At 44.5% G+C, this 26,137-nt stretch overlaps 1 protein-coding gene across 5 annotated transcripts in view; it reads left to right on the plus strand.

Annotated features, from left to right (window-relative positions):
* Positions 1-26,137, plus strand: part of GHR (growth hormone receptor) — a 421,312-nt gene that overhangs the window by 98,142 nt on the left and 297,033 nt on the right. For all 5 annotated transcript variants that reach the window (XM_073680288.1, XM_073680286.1, XM_073680287.1 and 2 more), the window contains one exon: positions 19,486-19,558. The gene's annotated coding sequence lies outside the window, so the exon portion shown is untranslated. The remainder of the gene's footprint in view (positions 1-19,485; positions 19,559-26,137) is intronic.

A 26,137-nucleotide genomic window follows, 5' to 3' on the forward strand; every position in this document is an offset into this window, starting at 1 on the left:
ATGAAAAATGTGATACTCATCTCCCAAATTGGTGCCGCTCTTCCGTACAAAGTGCTGGCCCCATTAATAAAGGGTTTTCCAACAGTGGACAACCTCTTATAACTTCTGATTAGGAATTTTTGTTCAATATGTACATATAGAACGATTAAATTTTTTTTTTTTTCTGCACAGCTTTATTTTAAAAGCTCTTTCTACGCAACATGTTGCTTGTTAGATTGTTGACTATGAAAACCAGTCTGGTTTGTACAAAATGCCGCTTATTGGGTAGCATTCATCAGAACTATCTTACGGTAAAAGTGTCTTTGTTGCCGATTGCAAGCAGTCAGAGCTCGGCTTTCATTGTATTAGAAGCATTGTGAGGTTGAGCAAAGTGTATTTCTGATATATTTAGATGTACAGTTATGAGGATCAAGGGGGTAAAACATGCAGCATGGTTATAGCCACATTGCAAAATCTTGGGTGAACATACTGTTCCTCTCTTTCCACATTTTACAGCTCACTTGCCAGTTGGCACCGGCGCCAATTCTGCCATATTGTGTAGAGCAGACAAGTATGATGCAAGAACCAGCAGAAGAAAATAGTGAATAACAAAGACAATGAGCACAAGGATTACACAACTACAAACAACAGGACCTGTTTTGATACTCTGATTTGGGTTTGGGGATATACAGTTTTGAAAAAATGAACCCTTAGGGGCGATCTTATTGTAATGTAGAAATACATGAATGGACAGTACAGTCAGAGATCTGTATAATAATCTTTTTACACCTAGACATGATGATAAGGAGGCAACTTCTACATCTACAAGAAAGAAGGTTCAATCATCAGACGCAGATTTTTGACAGAGCAGTGAGACTATGGAGCTCTCTGCAACATCAGGTTTATGTAAACCTTTCCCAAAAATTGTGATTCTAGGGCATTACCAGGAGGGGAGGAGCTGTTTCCAGATGGGGGTAAGACGAGGCTTAAACTTTCCCAGAAATATTGACATGTGAGACAGCCACCTCACGTGTCGGTGTTTTTCGCTATTTATTATTCCCAACTCTTATTTATTGATAATAACAAAGGAAAATATGAATGAAAACTGATGGACCTTGTACTCCATGTTATTGCTGATAATATGTTGTGCGGAATATCTCATTATCTTGTTCTTTAGTTCCTGAGATAAATTAAATTACAATACAAAAGGTCAGATTAGTATTCAAGCGACAACCTAATCTTGTGCCCATATATACCCAGCATTACACATTAAACTGCTGAAGGGGCAGCTTGCTCTTTTGTAGTCAAAAAAATCTATCTGAGACCTTGATGATTTTATATATAGATATACAGTTAGGTCCAGAAATATTTGGACAGTGACACAAGTTTTGGCATTTTAGCTGTTTACTAAAACATATTTAAGATATAGATATAGAATCAATATGGACTTAAAGTGCAGATTTCCAGCTTAAATTTGAGGGTATTCACATCCTAAATGGAGTAGGGGTTTAGGAATTACAGCTCTTTAATATGCAGCTGCCTCTTTTTAAATTAATTAGACAGTTATCGCAAAAACTCTTTAATGGGCTTCATGGGCTATTCCCTCATTAATCCATGAACAATTAAGCAGGTAAACAGTCTGGAGCAGGAGCTGATTCCAGGTGTGGCATTTGCATTTGGAAGCTGTTGCAGTGAAGCCACAACATACGGTCAAAGCTTTCAATGGAAGAGAAACCGACCACCATTAGGCTGAAAAAAAGAAGACACCCATCAGAGAGAGAGCAGAAATGTTTGGAGTGGCCAAATCAAGAATCTGGTACATTCTGCAAAATAAAGAGTGCACTGGTGAGCTTGGGAACTCAAAAAGACCTGAACGTCCACAGAAGACAACAACAGTGATGGATGATCGCATAATCCTTTCCATGGTGAAGAAAAACTCCTTCACAACTTATACCCAAGTGAAGAACACTCTCCAGGAAGTAATGTTTCAGTACTTAGGTCTACCATAAAGAGAAAACTCTATGAGAGCAACAGCCTTAAAAATAGAAAGGCCAGATTAAACTTTATCAAAAAACATCTAGAGAAGCCAGCTCAGTTATGGAAAATCATTCTTTGGACAGATGAAATAAAGATCAATCTGTACCAGAACGATGGGAACAAGAAAGTATGGAGAAGACTTGGAACCGCTCATGATCCAACGCACACCACATCCTCTGTATATCATTGTGGAGGCATTGTGATGGTGTGAGTATGCATGGCTTCCAATGGCACTTGGTCACTAGTGTTTAATGATGATGTGACTGAATACAGAAGCAGCCGGATGAATTCTGAAGTGTACAGGGCAATACTTTCTTCTCAGACTGATCCAAATGCAGCAAGGTTCATTGGACGGCGCTTCACAGTACAGATGGACAATGATCCAAAACATACCGAGAAAGCAACTCAGTAGTTAAGGCAAAGAAGTGGAATATTCTGTGCTGTCCGAGTCAATCACCAGATCTCAACCCCATCGAGCAGCATTTTCCATACGTGAGGGAAAACCTAAGACAGAAAGACCCACAAACAAGGCCTGGCAAAGCATCACAGAGGAGGAAACCCAGCGTTTGGTGAAGTCCATGGCTTCCAGACTTCAGGCAGTCATTGCCTGCAAATGATTCTCTATAAAATATTAAAAATTAACATTTTATTTATGATGAAGCTAATTTGTCCAATTACTTTGGGGCCCCTGAAATGAGGAGGTTTTGTAGAATAATGGTTGCAATTCCTTAATGTTCGACAGGAAAGTCTGCACTTCAATTGCATCTCAGTTGTTTCATTTTAAATCACAAATAGTGGCATGCAGAGCTGAAATCACAAAGATTTGGTGACTGTCCAAATATTTCTGGACCTAACTGTAATGCATTTTACAAGCAGACAAACACACACTACACTTTTGCCATTAGGCCCCAGGAAGAGTGGTCACTGTTACTTTCTTAGCAGTTGGAGATCGGTAGCAATATAAATGTAATAGTAATATGTGTGTATATATTGTAATGCAACGTCTTGCTGCATTGCTAAAATGTCCAGTGGGTGTGTTCTGGCTGACCATTTACCTCCCCCTCAGGTGACTGATCACATGACTGTGACATCATCACAGGTAATGTGTGCACCAAAAGGATATATAAATCCTGGTGTTTTTTTGAAACCAAGAGAGAGGCCTGGTGAAGCCTGGAAGGTAGAGGCTGGATCCATGTGTTTTGGGATACCAGTAGCCTTGGAAGGCAGGTGGCTAGTGAGCCTTAAACTACAGCTTTGGCAGAACAGAGCTGAGAGAAGCAGCTAAGACCCGACAAAGCGAGTGCCCCAGCGTGATGAATAGCGCTACCTTACACGTGGTTGGAGAATGAGGGCAACTGCAGCCTGGTTGCTAGGGGTAACGGCACAGGGCGACGATTGGGGATGCAAACATCTTGCTGTGGCTTGGCGGGGTGACGAAGATTAAAGCATCTGGCTGTAACTCGGCGGGGTTACGAGAATTGTCGTCGCACTCAAACCTGGTTTTGCTGTGGCTCGGCAGGGTCATGAAGATTAAAGCATCTGGTTGTAACTCGGCGATGTTACGAAAATTGTCATCGCACTCAAACTTGGTTTGCTGTGGATTGGTGGGGCCACGAAAATTTTCCGGGGAGAGCGGTGTGAAGTGTCTAGTGTGAACAGTGTACCGCGATGGCCATGAATGGAGCAGTATTTCCAGACAGAATGGTGAAGGGAGCAGCAAATGAGACTGAAGCTATTGAGCGATTTAAGTGCCTGTTAAAATTGCAACAGCAGGTATTTGAGAAACGACAACAGGTCGTGGTACAGGAAGGGCAGGAGCTGTTGGCCCTTTACAGAAAGGCGGCAGCGGACCATTCCTGGAGTTCTCCTGTGGCGCCAATACTATCCCAGAGTGCCCAGGGAGGTAGTAAGATATGTTGTGAACTGGGTCCAAAGACTATTGCTGTTTTTTTTGTAAAGTACCCCCTACCGGTGTGGTTGTTAAAAAAGGGGGCGGAGTCTCAAAAGGGGGCAGAGTGTCAAAAGAGCGTGGAGTATAGAAAACCAAAATTGGTTACTGGTTGTGGGTTGGTACCGCCTAAAAATGACAATTTGACCGTTGATAACGAGATAGCTCCAGTAGAAGGGGTTGACGTCAAAGTGGGAGGTGACTTGTTGGTCCACAACACCATGGGGAGTGACACAGACCCCATAGCTGATGGTGTCACTACGAAAGTAGAAAGAGAGTTCAGTCAGGAGGAGCTAGACGAGGTGAGAAAGTCCCCCTCTCGTCGTCGACGGCGCAAGGACCACAAAAAAGCTGCTCCTGTAGCCTTTGCTGAAAGGGCAAATAAAGAAAATGCAATGTTGTGTGCCTTTATTTCGAGTGTGGATCCTCCTGCAGAGGAAAACAGGAGGGAAGAGGAGGTGACGTTGCCAGTAGCAACCTCCGGTACAGTATCAGACAACAATGAAGATCAGGAGGAAGAGTTGTATGCAGTTCTGCAGATTAGTTACAAGCAGGATGATCTACTGAGACAGAAGGATCAGGAACCGACCGCCCTGAAAGAGGAGGTGGCCAATCCTGACCAAGAGCTGGAGCCTGTCAGGCAGCAGTGTCAGAGTGATGGGCAGCAACTAAGGAAAAACCTGGAGAACGTGTCCTCAGACCAGCTGAGCCAGGAGTCTGAACGGCAGAAAATAAACCAGGTTGTGAGGAACTTGCAGCGAGAACTGGAGGAAAGCAGCGAGGAAATCAACAAATGGAAGGAAAAGTTCCAGAAAAATAAAGAGGAGGTTTTTCAGTTGGAACTTGACAAAGCGGAGTTTGAAGATGAGCTGTGCGAGGTGAAAGATCTTTTTTCTTTGGTACAGTTAGAGCTGATGCAGATGAAGCAAAAGCTGGATGAGGGTCTACACCAGAGGGATAGAGAGCTGTCTGCCTTAAAAGAGGCACTGCAGGATGAAGTTTCTGGACGTGATCAAAACCTAGAACGACTGCGCGAAGAGTTCAACCGGGAGCTGTGTGACTCCAAGAAGGAGTATGGTGAACTCATGAAGGAGCTGCAGCAATTCCAGGACCAAGTAAAGCCTCTAATGCAGGAGAAGGAGCGGCTGGTGGACTCTGTACCAGCGAGACTGGGAGCTATCCGCCCTGAAAGAGGCAATAAAATATGAAGTGTCTAGTCACGACCGTGAGGCAGAAAAGACGCATGAAAAGTTAAATCGGGAACTGCAACAAATCAAGAGAGACTATGAGGATCTCATCAAGGTTAAGGAAAAACTAGAGGATGATAAAACTGATGCAGAGCACATGCACCAAGTGATTGAGACTACTCTACATGACACCCGTGATGAGAATGATGATCTCCGCAGAAAGATCCCAGGACTGGAAGCTCAGGTGAAGTAGCTGCAGACATTCTGTGGTGATCTCCAGAGGGCAGAGACGTGCCTTAAGGATAGAATCTGCAGGATGGAGGAGTCTATCGGAGAAGGGAGGTATGAAGCAAATGCCTCCGCGAATAATGCGAGCTTGGATGATTCGGGGGATGTAAGAGCCGAGATCAAGGAGCTCAAGGAGACGCTACAAGCCCATTTGAAGCAAGAGAAGCTTGAGAGACTGGCTGTCGAGAGCCGAGTGGGCGCATTGGAGACAGAGAACTCTGAGAAAATTCTGCTGATAAAGGAGCAGTTGAAGCTGGAAGAGCTTCAGAGATGGGTTGCAGAGAGGCGAGTAGCTGAGCTAGAGAAAGAAGTTGTCGAGCTCAAAGGTCGCCTGGCAAAGTACCAATCAGTGAATGAGGCTTCCTTGGAGAAGGAAAAGGGCAAACAAGGTGCACTTAATCCTTTATACCATGAGAAGGTGGACCTGAGGAGAGCTGAGAGAGTGTTAAAAGAAGATAAATATGAAATGGAAGTGGTAAAGACGGGAATTCTTGAGTTCATAGTGGTGAGTCAGCTCAGGGGAAGCATACAGGGTGAAGAAGCTGAAAGTCAGTTGTCCCTGAAACCTGAGCCAGATGATCATTGGGAGACCACTGGTGAGACAGAAACTTCTCGGTACAAGTGCCTTATAGATGTACCCGAAGATTTCAGAGAAGAATGCACCAGAGAGTCAGTGCATGAAGAGTTTAAGAAGGCCGTGGGAGCCTGTAAGGTGTACTAGACCTCAGAAGCTAAACAGATGGTGGTCCTGTCCACAACCGAAGTCACAGTGAAGAGGGTGGCTATCCTAAGTGACATGCACTGGCGATGTATTCGCACGAAGTGGTTGGTCCGGTTGAAGACGGAACAAGCCATTGGACAACTGGAGCTTATGAGAATAGCTCAAAGTCTGCGGAAAGAAGTCATCCGGGTGCCTCATGCTCTGGTAAGAAAGCTCATTGGGAGAAATGGCCGAACCATGCAAATGATGGTAAAGAAGTCTGGTGTGATGAAAGTAAGCAGACCACGTGATCGTCAGGACTGGATACCAGATGAAGACGGCATGGTGTCATTCTCCGCTGTAGGAACGGAAGAAAGTCTTGCATATATACGCATACTGATGGAGTACTGAGTGACCTACCTGCGAGAGGTAGAACAGTTGAATCTCGTCAGACTGCGAATGGAAAGACAGCATCACCTGAGCAGCAGAAGATGGCAGCCGTCTAGAAATTGTGAGACCAGACAGAGAAAGGGCCCTTCAAATAATAGGATGGCTACAGTAGAAGTTAGAGACCTTTCAAGATTTCCTGAGGATAGTGGGCGTGGGTTTAGAGGTATTGAGACCTCCAATAACTCAGGTCTGAGAGGCCCATACAAACGACCCAATAGAGTACGGGACAGCACGAAGTCAGACCTGACCTTAGATACAAGGGCAAGTAAGTCACACTGCTGTATTGACCTCTGGGAGCGGGGGAGGTCTGACAAGGTTACGACTGGCCGCTGGGAGCGGGGGAGGTCTGACAAGGTTACTACTCGGAAATGTGACTTGACGAAGTTTGTGACGATAACAGATGTAAGGTCCCTAAGGAATGGGCTAATGTTGAAGACTAATGTTCCAGGGGCTGAGCAGCGCAAATGTCAAGTACATGGTCTCTGTGTGAACTGTGGGTTATAATGGTTGTGTATATTATGTGTTCAACCCCACAAGTTTGAACAGAGGGGGGGGATATGTAATGCAGCGGCTTGCTGCATTGCTAAAATGTCCAGGGGGTGTGTTCTGGCTGACCATTTACCTCCCCCTCAGGTGACTGATCACATGACCGTGACATCATCACAGGTCCTGTGTGCACCAAAAGGATATATAAATCCTGATGTTTTTTTGAAACAGAGAGAGAGAGGCCTGGTGAAGCCTGGAAGGCAGGGGCTGGATCCCTGTGTTTTGGGATACCAGTAGCCTTGGAAGGCACGTGGCCTAGAGACTACGGCTAGTGAGCCTTAAATGACAGCTTTGGCAGAACAGAGCTGAGAGAAGCAGCTAAGACCCGGCAAAGCGAGTGCCCCAGCGTGATGAATAGCGCTACCTTACAATATGTATCGATAGATAGATAGAGAGATAGGAATTTGAAACCCTTAAAGGCTTATTCCCCCAAAAAACATGTGTGGGGGAGTACTGTGGGGGAATCATATGTGGGCATCATACTGTGTGGTGTGGATGCTGTGTGGACATCATTGTGTGGGAGACAACGTGGGGGCTTCATAATGTGTAAGGGAGGCACTGTGGATCCATCATGTGTGGGGGCTCTTTGGGTGATCATACTATATGTGTATGGGTGCACTATGGGGGCATCCTACTTTGTGTAGGTGAATTGTGTGGATGATCGGGGGCCATTAAAGTGGTATTAAACTATGTGTGGGAACACAAATGGACACTATCTCTGTGGGAGGGTTTAGCTGTAAGGAAAACATTTATTTAGGCTGCTGGACAAGACTCTTTAGACCTAGTTCTAATTTAACATATTTCTCCTTGCAGGAAAATTGTCAGTTCTTCATGATTCCTCAATTATCTCAGTAAACTGATAATCCACATCTAGTAACTGGAGATTTACGTGGAAGGTTAACTCTCTGGGGCTCTCGGAGAACATCTGCTATGAGCGCTGGCCATGCCGCAGCATCGGAGGAATCCTGTCTAACTCTCAGTATTAAACTACAGAGTGAATTGTGTGATATCAGCAGCTGGCGTCTTTTTTCCTCTTTTTTTTGTATCCGGGATCTGGGAATAGTGGCAGCTGCTGGAAGGGAAGTCACTCCATTTCTGTCCACACCCAATTACCACATGAAGAAGGAGGAAAGCTACTTTATAATGAATTCCTGTTTGACACAAGCATCCACTACCAGTATGTAGGGTTCACAGAGGCTTTGATGTATTGTGTTTCTGTATCGGTTATATAGTCTAAGGATATCAGAATCAATCCACAATTTCTTACACTCTGTTGTAATATATTTGACCCGAACAACTAGGCGTCATGGAGCCTCTTTGTGCTGCAATAGGAATTTCACTTATGATTTGTTTCATACATGGAGTAAAGACCAACCATTAGATATTTCTTTAGCTCTCACTGATCTTGGCATTTGCATTTTTGGCTGTTGACTGTTCTGCAACAGTAAATTGCTTGCAATGCTAGACAGGGTAGGGACACATCTCAGATTCTGTTCACCTCATGTTCGAGCCCTTCAACTGAAAGTGGCCAAAAGGTTGTCATTGTGGCCCGTATTGAGCAGGTACGTGTAGATATACTTTCTACACTGCTCAAAAAAAATAAAGGGATCACTCAAATAACACATCCTAGATCTGAATGAATGAAATATTCTCATTGAATACTTTGTTCTGTACAAAGTTGAATGTGCTGACAACAAAATCACACAAAAATCATCAATGGAAATCAAATTTATTAACCAATGGAGGCCTGGATTTGGAGTCACCCCCAAAATTAAAGTGTAAAAACACACTACAGGCTGATCCAACTTTGATGTAATGTCCTTAAAACAAGTCAGAATGAGGCTCAGTATTGTGTGTGGCCCCAACGTGCCTGTATGACCTCCCTACAACGCCTGGGCATGCTCCTGATGAGGTTGCGGATGGTCTCCTGTGGGATCTCCTCCCAGACCTGGACTAAGGCATCCACCAACTCCTGGACAGTCTGTGGTGCAGCGTGACATTGGTGGGTGGAGCGAGACATGATGTCCCAGATGTGCTCCATCGGATTCAGGTCTGGGTAATTGGCGGGCCAGTCCATAGCTTCAATGCCTTCATCTTGCAGGAACTGCTGACACACCTCAGCCACATGAGGTCTGGCATTTTCCTGCATTAGGAGGAACCCAGGGCCAACCTCACCAGCATATGGTCTCACAAGGGGTCTGAGGATCTCATCTCGGTACCTAATGGCAGTTAGGCTACCTCTGGCGAGCACATGGAGGGCTGTGCGACCCTCCAAAGAAATGCCACCCCACACCATTACTGACCCACTGCCAAACCGGTCATACTGAAGGATGTTGCAGGCAGAAGATCGCTCTCCACGGCATCTCCAGACTCTGTCAGATCTGTCACATGTGCTCAGTGTGAACCTGCTTTCATCTGTGAAGAGCACAGGGCGCCAGTGGCGCCACTTTGCCAATCCTGGTGTTCTGTGGCAGATGCCAAGCGTCCTGCACGGTGTTGGGCTGTGAGCACAACCCCCATCTGTGGACGTCGGGCCCTCATACCACCCTCATGGAGTCGGTTTCTAACCATTTGTGCAGACACATGCACATTTGTGGCCTGCTGGAGGTCATTTTGCAGGGCTCTGGCAGTGCTCCTCCTGTTCCTTCTTGCACAAAGGCAGAGGTAGCGGTCCTGCTGCTGGGTTGTTGCCATCCTACGGCCCCCTCCACGTCTCCTGGTGTACTGGCCTGTCTCCTGGTGTCGCCTCCAGTCTCTGGAGACTACGCTGATGGACACAACAAACCTTCTTGCCACAGCTCGCATTGATGTGCCATCCTGGAAGAGCTGCACTACCTGAGCAACTTCTGTGGGTTGTAGAGTCCGTCTCATGCTACCTTGAGTGTGAAAGCACAACCAACATTCAAAAGTAACCAAAACATCAGACAGAAAGCATTGGTACTGAGATGTGGTCTGTGGTCCCCACCTGCAGAACCACTCCTTTATTGAGGGTGTCTTGATAATTGCCAATAATTTCCATCTATTGTCTATTCCATTTGCACAACATCATGTGAAATTGATTGTCAATCAGTGTTTCTTCCTAAGTGGACAGTTTGATTTCACAGAAGTTTGATTTACTTGGAGTTATATCCTGTTATTTAAGTGTTCCCTTTATTTTTTTTAGCAGTGTATTTCTGTATAGAATAGTTGACTGCACTTTTCTTTTCTGTAGGGTCACCCCACGACATGGCAGTATATGGGCAATGTATGGCATTGGTTACATGTATGGTGGCATATGTCATAGCCTATCATCGGAAGTATATGTCGGGGAATACTTTTGATACGTGTATCTGACAGTAAGCTTAGACGAGATGTAAGCAGAGCCTTATTGAGAAGGGGTATTATGTTCTTTGGTAATATTGTATATTACAAAAATCCCAGCAGGTATACCTTAGAAATAGTACAACCTGGGGTGAAACCGGTGCTCCAGAAATGTTATTTAATGAGGAATGCAATTATTTTACAAAACAGGCATATCAGGTGAACGGATACATTATCTTGAAAGATGATATATCACTTCTCATAAATATGTAATTTTCTTATCTGGTCCAAATGTCCCTATTCTTCTAAATCTCACTTTGCTCTTCTTTTGTTCGTGCTCCTCTCCGTTCCTGAGATATGGCCCCCTCTTCCCTGTGTATACATCTAGTCTATTTAGCCAAGTGGGTGTAATCCTCAACTCTTGCCTGTGGGTGTCTTAATAAACTCTGTGCCCTCTTGGATAACAAGACTAGAAGTATATATAACGGAAGGGGGGAGGGGGCTATAGCTCAGGAAAGGAGAGGGACAGGATCCAAAAAAGCAACAATGTGAGTTTCAGGAGAACAGTAGCATATAGACTGGGTTTTAAAAGAAAAAAAAAAAAAAATATATATATATATATATATATATATATATATATATATACACATACAACATATATACAACAATGCACAACATTGCTGTGCCTTCCTGATCAAGTGCAGCGTACTGATAAAGCCAGAGAGAAAACATCCAGTTTCATTGCATTGCTCCACTGGCCGTTCCTGAGATGGTGCGGCCAATGGAGATGATGTCAGTCATAATCTAGGGCATCATGATTACAGCATCTGAATTGAACTAGTCTGTAGCAGGGGTGAGTCGGGCTGTCAGTGCTGTGAGTGACAGCTCAGCCACCTTATGGATAGCAGAGGTGCGTCGGGCTATCAGTGCTGTCAGTGACAGCTCAGCCGCCCTATAGATAGCAGGGGTGGGTCGGGCTGTCAGTGCTGTGAGTGACAGCTCAGCCACTCTATGGATAGCAGAGGTGCGTCGGGCTATCAGTGCTGTCATTGACAGCTCAGCCGCCCTATAGATAGCAGGGGTGTGTCGGGCTGTCAGTACTGTGAGTGACAACTCAGCCACTCTATGGATAGCAGAGGCGTGTCAGGGCGTCGTGCTGTGAGTGACAGCTCAGCCACCCTATGGATAGCAGGGGTGTGTTGGGCTGTCAGTGCTGTGAGGGACAACTCAGCCGCTCTATGGATAGCAGAGGTGTGTCGGGCTGTCAGTGCTGTGAGTGACAACTCAGTCACCCTATAGATAGCAGGGGTGTGTCAGGCTGTCAGTACTGTGAGTGACAACTCAGCCACTCTATGGATAGCAGGGGCGTGTCAGGCTGTCAGTGCTGTGAGTGACAGCTCAGCCACCCTATGAATAGCAGAGGCGTGTCAGGGCGTCGTGCTAAGAGTGACAACTCAGCCACTATGGATAGCAGAGGTGTGTCAGGGCGTCGTACTGTGAGTGACAGCTCAGGTGCCCTATGGATAGCAGAGGTGTGTCGGGCTGTCAGTACCGTGAATGACAACTCAGCCACCCTATAGATAGCAGGGGTGTGTCTGGTTGTCAGTGCTGTGAGTGACAACTCAGCCGCCCTATGGATAACAGTGGCATGTCGGGCTGTCAGTACTGTGAGTGACAGCTCAGCCAGCCTATGGATAGCAGGGGCGTGTTGGGCTGTCACTGCTGTGCTTGGGTTTCCTCCAGGTGTTTTCCTTTCCAGATAATTACCAGGCTATTTAACTGGTTGGCAATGTGAGATCATTGCCAATTATGCCTTCAACTCCGTGGTGTGCTTACTCTGTGCTCTGTATTTTTATATTATGATCTTTTGTTGCCAGATTTTGGATTTGCCTCTCGACTACCCGTTTGTATAACCCTTTTGCCTTTGACTTATTCTGACTTTAGTTACCAGACCCTGGATTTTGCCTCTGACTATCCATTTGTCTTATCCCTCTGTCTTTGACGTACTTGCCTGGCTTTTGACTTTGGACCTCTTGACCACCCAGACTAGTCTTACCTAATTAGCATAAACTGAACGGTACATTAAAAGTTGTTTTAGTACAGAAGTGAACATTTGTTTGGGAAATGCACGAATAGGGCTATTTGGGAGGCTTAAAAGAGTGATCCGATTCCTAAAACGTCCCTTCTAAATATCTATTTTTACACCCTAAGCACTTTTGTAATTAGCTTTATTTATAGACTCCTTTCAAACAAATCGTAACAGGAAATAAAGTAAAAAAAAAAACACATTTAGGGATTAGCAGGATAGGGAGAATTTTTCTATGTTTTATAATAAAGCTAATTACAAAAGTGCTTATGGTGTAAAAATAGATATTTAGAAGGACATTTTAGGTACAAGGCTATCCCTTTAAAGAACTTGACAGGTTCCCTTTAATATAACATGGCAAGTTATGTCCAGAAAACACTTTCTTTTATGATTTGCATCTATTACTCAAAAAAGTTTGATTTCATTAAAACAGGCTCATAAAGCGTTTGTTACTAGTCACATTATGACCTAAAGGATGAATAAATATGTTACAAGGGTAGTCTGGCTTTATGCTCTATGTGACTGCAGACTTGTGAATCCTCACATCACATGCATTGCACGCTGTGAGGATTCCCCAGCGATTTCCATATTTCCAGCCTCATTCCAACTATTCACTTGCATTGAGTGAAGCCGCATACGACTAGTCTGCACGTGACCACATTTACGCCAATCACATACTTGCAGTCATGCACGCATCACTTCCAGCATCGGAGAATCTTCGCAGTGCACAATGTGAAGATTCACAAGTCTGCAGTCACATAGAGTGACTGCAGAATTGTAATTTAAGGCTGGAAAACCCCTTTAACAAATCCTCAAGCACACTCCTCTTGTGTCAGATCAAGTCTAGTTTATCGATTCACTGCACTGTAGATAATAAGAAAATACTATATAATACTACATAATACTCATAGATTGATATAAAAATTTATAGTAACTGTAAACATAATCTTGGCTGGTAATATTGCAATTAAGACAGACTTCGTGCTAGTGGCAGGAGTAACCGCTAAGGTCTTCTTGACCTGTTAAAGAGTGAAAAAAAACCACTGGACTGAAGAGAAATAAATCAAGGATTCTATAGGAAATTAAGTTCAATCTAAATGAAGAAAAAAATATAGATAGGGTTAAATAGAACACAATTTTCTCCTTCTGTTTTAGTGTGAATTTGTAAAATCAAAAATGTAAATGTTGAAAAAAATGTTTAATTTACTGCTAATCAAACAAAAAATGGGGAAAAATGTCTGGTCAATTAGAACCAAAGGATTCAGGTTTTTATAGGGATTGTCTACTACTGGACACCATTTGAATGTCCCCAGTTTGCAAACTAAAAAAAAGTTTAGCTTGCATTCCAATTTAAGTAAATGTGGGCAGGACATCGCTCCTCCAGTCCCCTTCTGGGTGTTTGGAAAAGGAGAATGGAGTTTAGGATCACAGTGCAGAGACATTTTGTTGATGACTGCAATGTGATACTGAGATGTGGACAGTGTCACCAAGGCCTTATAGCAACGCCGATGCAGTTAGTTGGCGCTATGCTGTTCATCAATCTGTACAGATATCTGAGCAGAACAGTCATATCATTGCAGCTGCAGACCTCAGATCACTGAAATTATATAATTCAGCAATCAGTATCACACATGATAGGAGTAGACACACAATTCAGCAGTCAGTATTATACATGTTAGGATTAGCTACACAGCTCAGCAGACTGTATCATACAGTATATGATCAAATATATATTTGTTTGGACTGTATCACATATGAATGGATTACAAACACAGCTGAGGGGGCCAGTACTGTGATCTGAGCCAAGCTGTCATGTCATTGTGGCACTCAGATCACAGTAATTAAATTATTACCAGTGAGCACAGGTCTGTACTCACTACTGGTTGAAGTCACCACCACAGTTCTAGTGCTCTGACCTGTGCTCAATAGGTATTACTGTGATCTGAGCACCACAATGACATGACTGCTCCACTTAGATCACAGTAATTACCGGAACACTCTCATAAGTTCCGGGCACGGCGCTGGACGAAATCCTCACTGCTGGTGCTCAGACCTCACTGGTAATTACTTAACGGCTCCACACATTAATTACACATGACATACGGAAATTGTAACCCATTGTAAAATGTTGGGTTACAATAAAATGGCACCTGGTTTCCCTCTGTTGTTTCCAGGTCATAGCTGATATGGACACAGCATAGGAAATAGGGTCAGATGCCGACCACAGTCTACTATGGCCTGGGACTCCTATATTTGTGTTGTGTAAGTGTCATGCTCTTCCACTTACACAATAGCAAATAAAAATGGCAGGTACCAGTTGCTGAGTTAAAAAACTATGAAAAAAATTACAGGATTTATTTTTTTTCACCAATAAATAAACTTTATGTTAAAAAGTCCAAATATTTAAAAAAAAATTGTGACATATTCCCTTTAAGCCGTTGGCAGACTGGCAGTGGCTCTCTCAAAGAGAACACCAGAGTGCTCAGCCAAGCACTCCTGTGTATGGGACAGTCTTGTTGGCCAACGACTGTCTAATGTGTATGGGGGCCAGACATATTGCTGAAGACAGAGTTTATCCTATGGATCGTCTATAGTATTCTACTGAGACTTACCAACTAGATAGGATATATCTTATACACTGTAGTTATAATCTAGGTAATTGAAAGGAAACAAATGAATATATGTAATGATGGACAAATACAACTTTGCTAGATTTAACTCCTGTGTTATCAGGTTAGAGGAAATCCCCTCCTTGGCCTTCAAAGTTTCTGTAGACATAGAGACTCCGCATGCAACTCAAGTGGTTCCTACAGTGAATTGCTGCGGGCACTTTCTCAATGTTTTGTAACGCTGATAACCCCAGGTATCTGCTGCAGAAAACATAAAAATAAAGAACACGCTGTACTGCTGTCCACCTAAGGCCATCAATTATGCTCATGTATGGAAACATTTACTAAGAGAGGAGGAACTGGAGGAACTTGTATGATGGCAAAACATGAGTGTCGACTCATTGGCTTCGGGTATTAGCAGAGTCTTGTGTTACACAGCCGAGTGTAACATTATGAGATTTATGGGGTTTATGGGAATCAGCATGCTCATACGCTTTATTCTCGCTCTGGGGCTCAGTAGGTGATCAGTTGCAATGGGCCCCAGTTTTAGGAGCCCATAGACTACATTGTGGGGATGCTCACTGATAACTGGTTTATGATTGCATGATGATGTGCTCAGGCTAAAAAGAATTATTGTAATATTCTAATGGACATTTGGTTTTCATATTATACCTTACAGTGCACCTAAAATATGTATGGCGGACATACCCCAGACTTGAACTTTTGCCCATTGCATTGACTCCTGATACGTTCCCATAGTGTGCATAAAACATGAGGTCTATCCAGCCACAGCATTAATCCATGAGAAACTGATGATGGATCCTTGACAAAAGTGTTTTGACATACATCTTAATAATTTAATTCAGGTTTATCATTCAGTCACATCAGCATAAAGGTGTATAATACCCAGCCCCTCGCCGTGCCGTCTGTCTTCACCAACATTAATGAGAGAATGGCTCGTCCTTAAAGGTAACCTGTCACCAGGTTTGGCCGATATGAGATATGGCCGCCACCTTTCAGCCCTGATATACAGCATTCTATAATGCTGTATATAAGCCCCCAACCCGACCTGAAAGACAAGAAAAAGAGCTTTTATAATACTCATCTGGGGGGCGGTCTGGTCCGAGGGGTGTCTCTTGTCTTGGTTTGGCGCCTCCCATCTTCTTACGATCGCCATCCTCCTTCTTCCTTCATGTGGATGATGCGTCCCTATATCATCCACACAAGGTACCCGGCAATGTGATCCTGTGCAGGCAGGTACTTCTCTGCCCTGTTGAAGGCCGAGCCAAGTACTGCAGTGCGCAGGTGCCGGGAAAGGTCAAAGAGCTCCGGCGCATGTGCACTATAGTAATTTGCTCTGCCCTCGAAAGAGCAGAGAAGTACGCCTGCGCAGGATCGCGATGCATTATAGTGTAGAATGCTGTATATGAAGGCTGAAAGGTGGTGACCGTATTTTATTTCAGCCAAATCTTGTGACTGGTTCACTTTAAGAGCTCACTGATACCGGTACGGTCCTGTAATAGGACGCTATAATTGTAATAAGTCTGTTCATGAAACTTCTTCCCGCCTAAATATTCCACTCTCCACTGAGTGGTATTATTGAAAAGTGGAAGGAACCGCAGCAACTCAGCCACAGTAACAGAGCAGGTTCTCCGAGTGGCTAAAAGTCACCAACGCTCTTTTAGCTCCAAAACTGCCGAGTCCAAACCTCCTTGGGTATTAGCATCAGCACATAAACTGTTCACGTTGAGCTTCATGGCTTGGGTTTCCATGGCTGAGCAGCTGCATGCAGCCTTACATCACCAAGCACAATATCAAGTATCGGAGTGATGTAAAGCCGCCAATACTGGACTCTTGAGCAGTGGAAACGTGTTCTGTGGAGTGATCGATTACATGCCTCTATTTGGCATCTGATGGACAAGTCTGGGCTGGTGAATGCCTGGAGAGCGTTACCTGCCTGACTGCATTGTACCAGCCGTAAAATTTGTTGTAGGAGGAATAATGCTATAGGGCAGTTTCTCAGAGATTGGCCTCGAGAGAAATCTTAATGCTTCAGCATACCATGAAAATTGTATGCATCCAACTCCTTGGAACAGTTTGGGGAAGGCTTTTTTTCTGTTCCAGCATGACTGTGCTCCAGTTCACAATGCAAGGTCTATAGAGGCGCGGGTGGGTGGTTTGGTGTGGAAGAAGATGACCGGCCTCACAAAACCTTGACCTGAACCCCATTGAGGACCTCCTTTGAGATGAACTAGAATGAAAATCGTGAGCCAGGACCTTTCATCCAACATCAGTGTCTGCCCTCACAAAAGCTCTTCTGGATGAGTGGGCAAAAGTTCCTGCCATCAACTCCAGAATTTTCTAGAAAGCTTTTCCAGAGGAGTGGAAGCTGTATTGTTGAAAAGGGGGGACATTCTCCATAGTAAGGGTTATGGATTTAGAAAGGGATGTTATAAAACCTACTGCAGGTATAATTTGCCAGTGTCCAAATGCTTACGTAATATAGTGTATATCCATGGGATGAATGTGCACCATGGCTGGAGGAGGAAGGGGTGGTGAACACAGGTGCAGGTGACGCGCCCCCAGGGCCGTGGGGTACTCGGCAGCCGGGCCTCTGGTTGCCGGGGGATATCACGGTGGCTGGCCCGGTCCGTGACCCAGGGCGGTCAGTGAAATGGGGAAACTTATATTATTTGGGGTTTTTGGAATTATTCGTGACGCCACCTGTGGTGTCTGGTGAGGATCACCAGCGCTGCAACAGTCCTCTGAGGCAGATGTTAGGGCAGCAAATGATTGAACAGCTCCCCACAGGTGGAGCAGGCCTCAGGGCACTGTAGTATAAATGGAGGTGCGCTGGGCGTTGTAGTGCAGGGAGGGAATTGGCACTGGCAAAATAAAGGAGCGGAGGCAGTTCAGTGCAGTCATCCAAGATTTACTCACAGTTCTTAGACAGTCCACAGGTGCACTGTACTGATGCAAGCCTCCCGCGTCGCGCTGCTTTCACCGGGCAGGGGTTCAGTCCTTCCTCAGGCAGTTCGGGTGTGCCTGGCAGAACCCCACTTTCTTATGTACCTCTCTAGACCAACTTCACGCTGGGTCTTTACTCCCTCCTGCCCTGCGCTTCCCACTGTGAATCCTGTTCGGGTGCTGCGAGGTCCCCCCTGTCCGTCAGAGTTGCACAGACCTGCTTGACCTTACTTGGATTGAAGTGGGAGGTTGGCTCCTGGCTATAGAAGTTAGAAGCCTCCGGTTTTTCCAGCCGAGACTTGAAGCTGCACAACTGGGCCAGGGGCCGGTCCCCTTTTTGCGGCCTAGATCCTCCTGACACCTGGCAGGTTCGGGGGGTACGGGTGCCGCCTGCACTCGCCGTACTCCCCTAGGATCCCCTTCACAGAATGGAGCCTAATCCCTGCTCCCCTCCTGGGCCTCTGTCCCTGCTCCTACCGAGACTCTGCTCCCAGACTGTTCCTCTGAACTGTCCCTACACAACAACCCACTAATTTAAGATGTCTACCTTTTTATATATCTACTGTTTGAGTGCTCCCCTAAACTCCTTCCTCCACCCACACCCACTACTGCTTCCCCCTACCTTTGGGTTCCCCCCACCCCAGCCAGGGTCAGAGCTCAGCAGAAAACTACATTGCGTCTTGCTCCTCCGGCTGGCCTGGGGTAGTGTAGTGTTGGATGTAGGTGTTGGGGTTCCGGGCAGCACTCCCTCCTTACCTGAGAGAAAGGGAGACACCACACCTCTAGGTGAGGTGCAGTACCTCTGTGGCGACCGAACCCTCAGGGGCGCCACACAGGCATTTGAGTTAGGCCTAATATATATTACTACTGTCTGATATCCTCAACTACATGGAATACAAAGGAACAAGGGAGGCTTTGAGGGCAAGAGTCTGAGAGCTGGGAGGGATTTGATAGTAGATGGTGTTATCCTGTACTTCACCGCAAGTCGAAAACTGCCTTCCTGGCTACACATGAGGGCTTGTAGTGGACTGGTAATCAAACTCTTACCATGTGACACAGAGAGGGGTTCAAAATGCATAGTTGCAACTAAAATCAGATGAAAAAATGTACATATATTGTTGAGTTTTATTTTATATGTGCAAAAAAATAGTTCCAGGGATGCCTTTTTTTGTGCTACAATTTTTCACTCCTACAAAAGGGGCTTGCTCATAACTTTGATTTAGACCCTACAGTCCATTAAGACTTCAGTGATCATTTTTTTGTAATGTAACTCATTTTTGCATGTCTTTTACAGTACCACCAAGGATGTGAAACAGATCTATTATCCTACGATGCCATTTTTCTTATGTTATCACTTAATGTTTGTTTATTTGATTTATCTCTTGCAGATTCTGAGTCTGTTCTTCAAAAATCTTCCCTCCATGTCTCCTGGAACCAAGTGTAGAATCCAGACAACTGGAGGTAGGCGCATGACTAACAATGTACAGACCTATGGTTTACTGAAATGTATTACATAAGCTTTACAGACATTGTTACCACTGTCTCCATTGGGGCCTAAAATCTACATTCCCTATCAGTATGTCTTTGGAGTGTGGAAGTAAACTGGAGTACCCAGAGGAAACTCAGGCAAATACGGGTAGAATTTACAAAATCTTTGCAGATGTTGTCTTTGGTAGCATTTGATCCCAGTGCTGCAAAGCAAAAGTGCTAACCACTGAGCCACCATGCTGCCCACTATAGGTCCACGACAAACCATGGCCAACGTATTTATCAAAAGTGGCTTTGGATGAAGTATGCAGACGCTGAAGTTTATTACAGGACAACTAAACTTTAAAAAAAAAAGTTTAGATATGTTATGGCCTGTTTTTTTAGGTTGATCAGTGGGGATCTGGTCACTGAGACTCCCACTGCTTGCTCAAGAGAAGTGTCCAGCTTATCCTCAAGCATCCACAAAGCAGTCTACTGCTCAGTAGAAAGGCTGGCCATACACATTAGATTGGCCAAACGATGCTTTGGTTGGTCATTTGACCAGTAGCCATTTCAGCTGATTCCTCCATATACACAGGAGTGCTCGCTTGGCTGTGCCCTGCTGTGTTCCCCTGACGTGAGAAAGCTGCCAACTGACATGTCGACTGTTCTCCGGGAGAATAATGCGATTGGCAGTTCGAAATAGGAAATGCGAGACAGACATCTCTCCTGACCATCAGTCGGCCGGTGCCGGCATACACATTATACCATCTGCCGAACCCGTCAATATTGTCTAATGTGTATGAGGGCCTAACGTCTCTTGGTTGTATTATTGCTTTGCTCAAACTCAAGGATAAACTGATCGCTTAGCTTTTATCTTTGAGCATTAGGCCAACTTCAGATGGTCATATGGAAAACATGGCCAACAGCATCCGAAAGAGGGGCAGCCTTCTGTTAGGAAAGGATCCCTTCTCCTAGAGAGATAGATAGAGAAGTGTGCGACAAATCCGAAATAGTGGTGGGCTTTGGTGGTTTGGCTAAGCCTGAGGATGAAAGAAAGCCTGGAAGAACTGTGCTGATGTGGGGTGTGGGTGCAGTGAGCGAAGACTCCCCTGCTATGTTTAAATGGTTGCGTTTCCAAATTGGAAGACCCTTCAGAAAAGCATCTTGATCTGCCAGTGACTTTCTGTTGGGGAACTTGAGAGTAGACCATTAAAATGGAAAGTTGCTTGTTTTTACTAGCATAATCTAACCGTACCCATATGTGAAGATGGGAATAAGTTATATCTTGTCTGGGAAGAGACTGAGGGGTGGCTATAATGACTGAAATTTACTTTTAGGGACCGAATCATTGCAGGATGTATATCAATGAGCATGAAAAAAAGAATCTTCAATTTACTGCATCTTCAATTAACTTAAAAATGCTGCTGATGGTGGTCGTCATGAATCGTGTCATATCTGCTGTAGGGGTAGTGATCACAATACTCATAATACACCCCTTCGGTAGGATGCGGGTCCCGATAAGCTGATCTTATGTATATGTCATAAGTGTGTGACACACGGAGCGCAGTGAACCCAGTACACCGGGCATGGGTCCGATCCTTCTTGTCACATGGGGGGTGGTGGCTGTGCCAGCTACCTGGTGCTCCGGTGCAGTGAAATAGGCACACGGCTTAACGAAAGTAGTATTGTCCCCTCGCCTCTTTGGTGTTTGGCGTTCCCTGTGGTGTTGTGGACGGAGACAGCGGAGTCAGCAGGCAGTTTTAACAGTAAACCAGATGAAACTTTACTTAAACAGCAGCCAGAAAGGTACACAGCCATAGATGGTATAACATGCTTCAGATAACCAAAGGTCCAAAAGATAGGTACATGGCGGCAGATACAGGGAATGGCACATATGAGGCGTGATACACAGCGAGTGCGGTCAGAGCCTATCCTGCTGTCCAGGCTGACACAATGGAGTTTTCTCCATCCCACTAGGGTGACATTCCCCAGAGGACCCCCAGCTCTCTCCCTTTATTGTTCTGTAAGATGCCTGTATTCCCATCCACGTTATGGGGGACTGCCCTCCTGGCCCGTATTCCTCCTGTGTCCACGGCCTACTGTTTCCATTAGGCTAGGTGTGTTCTGCAGGACCAAAGAATTCCTTCTGCCCCTCAGGTGGTAGTCCTTAGGCTGTCCTACATGTTTTCTTAAAGTTAGTCCGTCACCATATGGCCCACTGGAACAGGGGAATAATTCGCTTACATGTTTCGTGGCTGTCCTCTGGCTTGACTTTAGCTGATCTCCAACTGATCTTCAACTCTATTCTAAAATTGCAGCGGTATTGGTAAAATAAACTCTACCCACCAAACTAGTTTCCTAGTTACCAGACCAGCTCAGTGAGGGGTTTTAACTCTTTGTGTGTGCTGCATTCATCATAAAAACAGTATCAAACATCGAGCATTTAAAGTTCTCTACATTATAAAACATTATTGTAATGCCCCAACTCTGGGGTATTACAAGTGTCTGAGGTGAGAAGATCCTTTTATATACAGTACAGACCAAAAGTTTGGACACTCCTTCTCATTTAAAGATTTTTCTGGATTTTCATGACTTTGAAAATTGTACATTCACACTGAAGGCATCAAAACGATCTATTAACACATATAGAATTATATACTTAACAAAAAAGTGTGAAACAACTGAAAATATGTCTTATATTCTAGGTTCATCAAAGTAGCCACCTTTTGCTTTGATGACTGCTTTGCACACTCTTGGCATTCTCTTGATGAGCTTCAAGAGGTGGTCACCGGAAATGGTCTTCCAACAATCTTGAAGGAGTCCCAGAGATTCTTAGCACTTGTTGGCCCTTTTGCCTTCACTCTGCGGTCCAGCTCACCCCAAACCATCTCGATTAGGTTCAGGTCTGATGACTGTGGAGGCCAGGTTATCTGGCGTAGCACCCAATAACTCTCCTTCTTGGTAAAATAGCCCTTACACAGCCTGGAGGTGTGTTTGGGGTCATTGTCCTGTTGAAAAATAAATGATGGTCCAACTAAACGCAAACCGGATGGAATAGCATGCCGCTGCAAGATGCTGTGGTAGCCATGCTGGTTCAGTATGCCTTCAATTTTGAATAAATCTCCAGCAGTGTCACCAGCAAAGCACCCCCACACCATCACACCTCCTCCTCCATGCTTCACGGTGGGAACCAGGCATGTAGAGTCCATCCGTTCACCTTTTCTGCGTTGCACAAAGACAGGGTGGTTGGAAGCAAAGATCTCAAATTTGGACTCATCAGACCAAAGCACAGATTTCCACTGGTCTAATGTCCATTCCTTGTGTTCTTTAGCCCAAACAAGTCTCTTCTGCTTGTTGCCTGTCCTTAGCAGTGGTTTCCTAGCAGCTATTTTACCATGAAGGCCTGCTGCACAAAGTCTCCTCTTAACAGTTGTTGTAGAGATGTGTCTGCTGCTAGAACTCCGTGTGGCATTGATCTGGTCTCTAATCTGAGCTGCTGTTCACCTGAGATTTCTGAGGTTAGTGACTCGGATAAACTTATCTCAGAAGCAGAGGTGACTCTTGGTCTTCCTTTCCTGGGGTGGTCCTCATGTGAGCCAGTTTCTTTGTAGCGCTTGATGGTTTTTGCAGCTGCACTTGGGGACACATTCAAAGTTTGCCCAATTTTTCGGACTGACTGACCTTCATTTCTTAAAGTAATGATGGCCACTTGTTTTTCTTTACTTTTATAAGGCAAGAAATCCCACTTATTAAACCTGACAGGGCACACCTGTGAAGTGAAAACCATTTCCGGTGACTACCTCTTGAAGCTCATCAAGAGAATGCCAAGAGTGTGCAAAGCAGTCATCAAAGCAAAAGGTGGCTACTTTGAAGAACCTAGAATATAAGACATATTTTCAGTTGTTTCACACTTTTTTGTTAAGTACATAATTCCACATGTGTTAATTCATAGTTTTGATGCCTTCAGTGTGAATGTACAATTTTCAAAGTCATGAAAATACAGAAAAATCTTTAAATGAGAAGGTGTGTCCAAACTTTTGGTATGTACTGTATGTACCCTGAGTGGATAGGCTGCGTACGTGGTTTTTTTTGCAGAAATATAATTTGCATTGAACCCATATCCAGGTACAGTGTGATGAAATGTATAATATAATTCTTCTATTCCGCTATTACTACATTATGTTGTACAAACCTCATTATACCAGCTGTTTACCATTACCTTCTTATGTTATTAGATAACACTGTATCATTACTAAGACTGACGAGAGTGATTCGTACTTGTATTCTGTGTGGATTTCCAATTCGTGACATAACCCCTGCATTACTATAAAATACCAGTGATTGTCCGTCCTCTGTCTCTAACATCACGTCTTCCCTCTATCTGAAACTGAATCTCTCCAAAACTGAACTTCTTGTGTTTCCTCCCTATCTAAACCTGAAATTGCCATTTCAGTGTGGTTCTACAATAACTTCAAAGCAGCATGCCTGCTGAATTGGGGTCATATTTGACTCAGATCTTTCATTCCAATCACTCACATCCAATCACTCACTCACTCATGTCACTTGCTCTTCAAAAACATCTCTAAAATTTGACCTTTTCATACCTTTCACTCTGTAAAAACTTTTACTCTGACTCTTATTTATTTTCACCTGGACTACTGCAACTCTCTACTGATCGATCTCCCTCTCACTAAACTCTCCCCTTTCCAATCGGTCCTGAATGCAGCAGCCAGGATCATATTTCTGTCCAGCTGCTACACCGATGCCTCTACCCTGTGTCAGTCGTTGCACTGGTTGCCCATCCGCAACAGAATACCATATTAACGTATCACTCTCACCCACAAAGTCCTCCACAGTTCTACACCACCCTAAATCTCCTCCCTCATCTCTGTTTATCACCCTACCTGTGTTCTCCGTTCCGCTAATGACCAAAACGCTAACAACTTCAATAACCTGAACCTCTCACTCCCGTCTCCAAGACTTCCCGCGTGCTGCGCTAGTTCTCTCTGGAACGCACGACCCAGGGCAATTCGATTAATTCCCAATACCCACAGTTTTAAATATCGCCAAAAAACGCACTTCTTTAGACTGGCCTCTTGCCTCACCTCACTTATGTATTCCCGTTTTGCCTTCCAAAATTTTCTTCCAAATCTGGTCCCTTGTAGCATCTGTTTACACCCTCCATGCACTTATATCTGTACTTGTACACATGCTGTCTGGTGACCGGTTCATGCAGCGTTATGTGAATACCTTATTTATTATATTGATGGCTGGACCGTACAATACAAGCATTTTTTACCATTTACATTTTGTGTCCCCTCTATTTCCTCATAGACTGTAAGCTTGTGAGCAGGACCCTCACTCCTCTTGGTGTCTGTTGAATTATGTGTTCCCTCTGAAATGTAAAGTGCTGCAGAATATGTTGGTACTATGGAAATAAAAATTATTATTTAAAATTCTGAAATCTTATTCCAAACACCATTTTTACTTCCAAACCCTTGAAGTCCTTATTAATCAAAACTGTTCAACAGCGATGCTGTCTGTGACGCCCGTACCAACCAATCAAAGCGCAGCTTTAATTTTTCAAACTGCTTTAAAAAACTCAAAGCTGAGCTGTGATTGGTTGCTACGGGCAACAAATACAGATTTGATAAATGAGTCGTATGACTGTGTGCATCATCCTCACGGTTACGCAGTAAATACCTAAGATGCTCATTCCTTCAGGCAGAAGTAGTGTTAAGAGAGAAGATTATCCGCAGATGTACAGTAGCAGTTAGCATAATGTTAAGCAATGAGTCTCCAAGGTCTAATAAAATGGTCGCATTAAAAATAACAGGCTGGAAAGCTTTTCACTCTGTTTTATCATGAATACTTGTGTGCTGCACACAGAAGCCTGAATCATTGACACTCACTCAGCACTTGGGCCTAATGGCGTCGTCTCTGCAGTACAATGTTATCCTTACTGCCTAATATCTGGGTGTAATCAGTATATAGCTGTATATATGCTAGTACCTTACTTCATGGCTCCCAAAAATGGTGTCAATCATTTACTAAGGACACTTATGGAATGCTGGATATTATAAAAATCTGATAATAATCATCAATGGACATTTTCCAGTGACCTAAAAACAGTAGCACAACGTGGGTCGCTAGGGCCCGGGGACAAGGCAAATATCCCCCCCCCCCAATGTAGTAATAATGTCTCTTCAGTGCCCCCTTTAAAACAAATAATGTTCCCTGAATGGTCCTTTAGAAAGTTTTAATGCCCCCTGAGTCCCCCCCTTAAAACAAATAATGCACCCCTGAGTGTCCTCTCAAAACAAAAAATGCCCTCTGAGGGCCATCTTTTGGCCAACCCAACCCCCCCTCCCACAAAGAAAAGTTTATGCTTACCTACTCCGAGCGACTGAGCATTACACTGACAGCTTACAGGAGGCCATAGGCCTGCGGTCTATATACAGAGAGTAGTGGGAATATGGTGGGAATATGGCGCTCTGATCTTTCTCCGTATCCAACATGATGCACATTCACTTCTAGGTTGCGTTCACACAGAGATCCAGGACACCGGAC

The sequence above is a fragment of the Phyllobates terribilis genome, unplaced genomic scaffold, assembly GCF_046119375.1.
Source record: "Phyllobates terribilis strain yellow unplaced genomic scaffold, ASM4611937v1 Scaffold_1__5_contigs__length_1240528914, whole genome shotgun sequence".
In the NCBI taxonomy this organism is placed as follows: Eukaryota; Metazoa; Chordata; class Amphibia; order Anura; family Dendrobatidae; genus Phyllobates; species Phyllobates terribilis.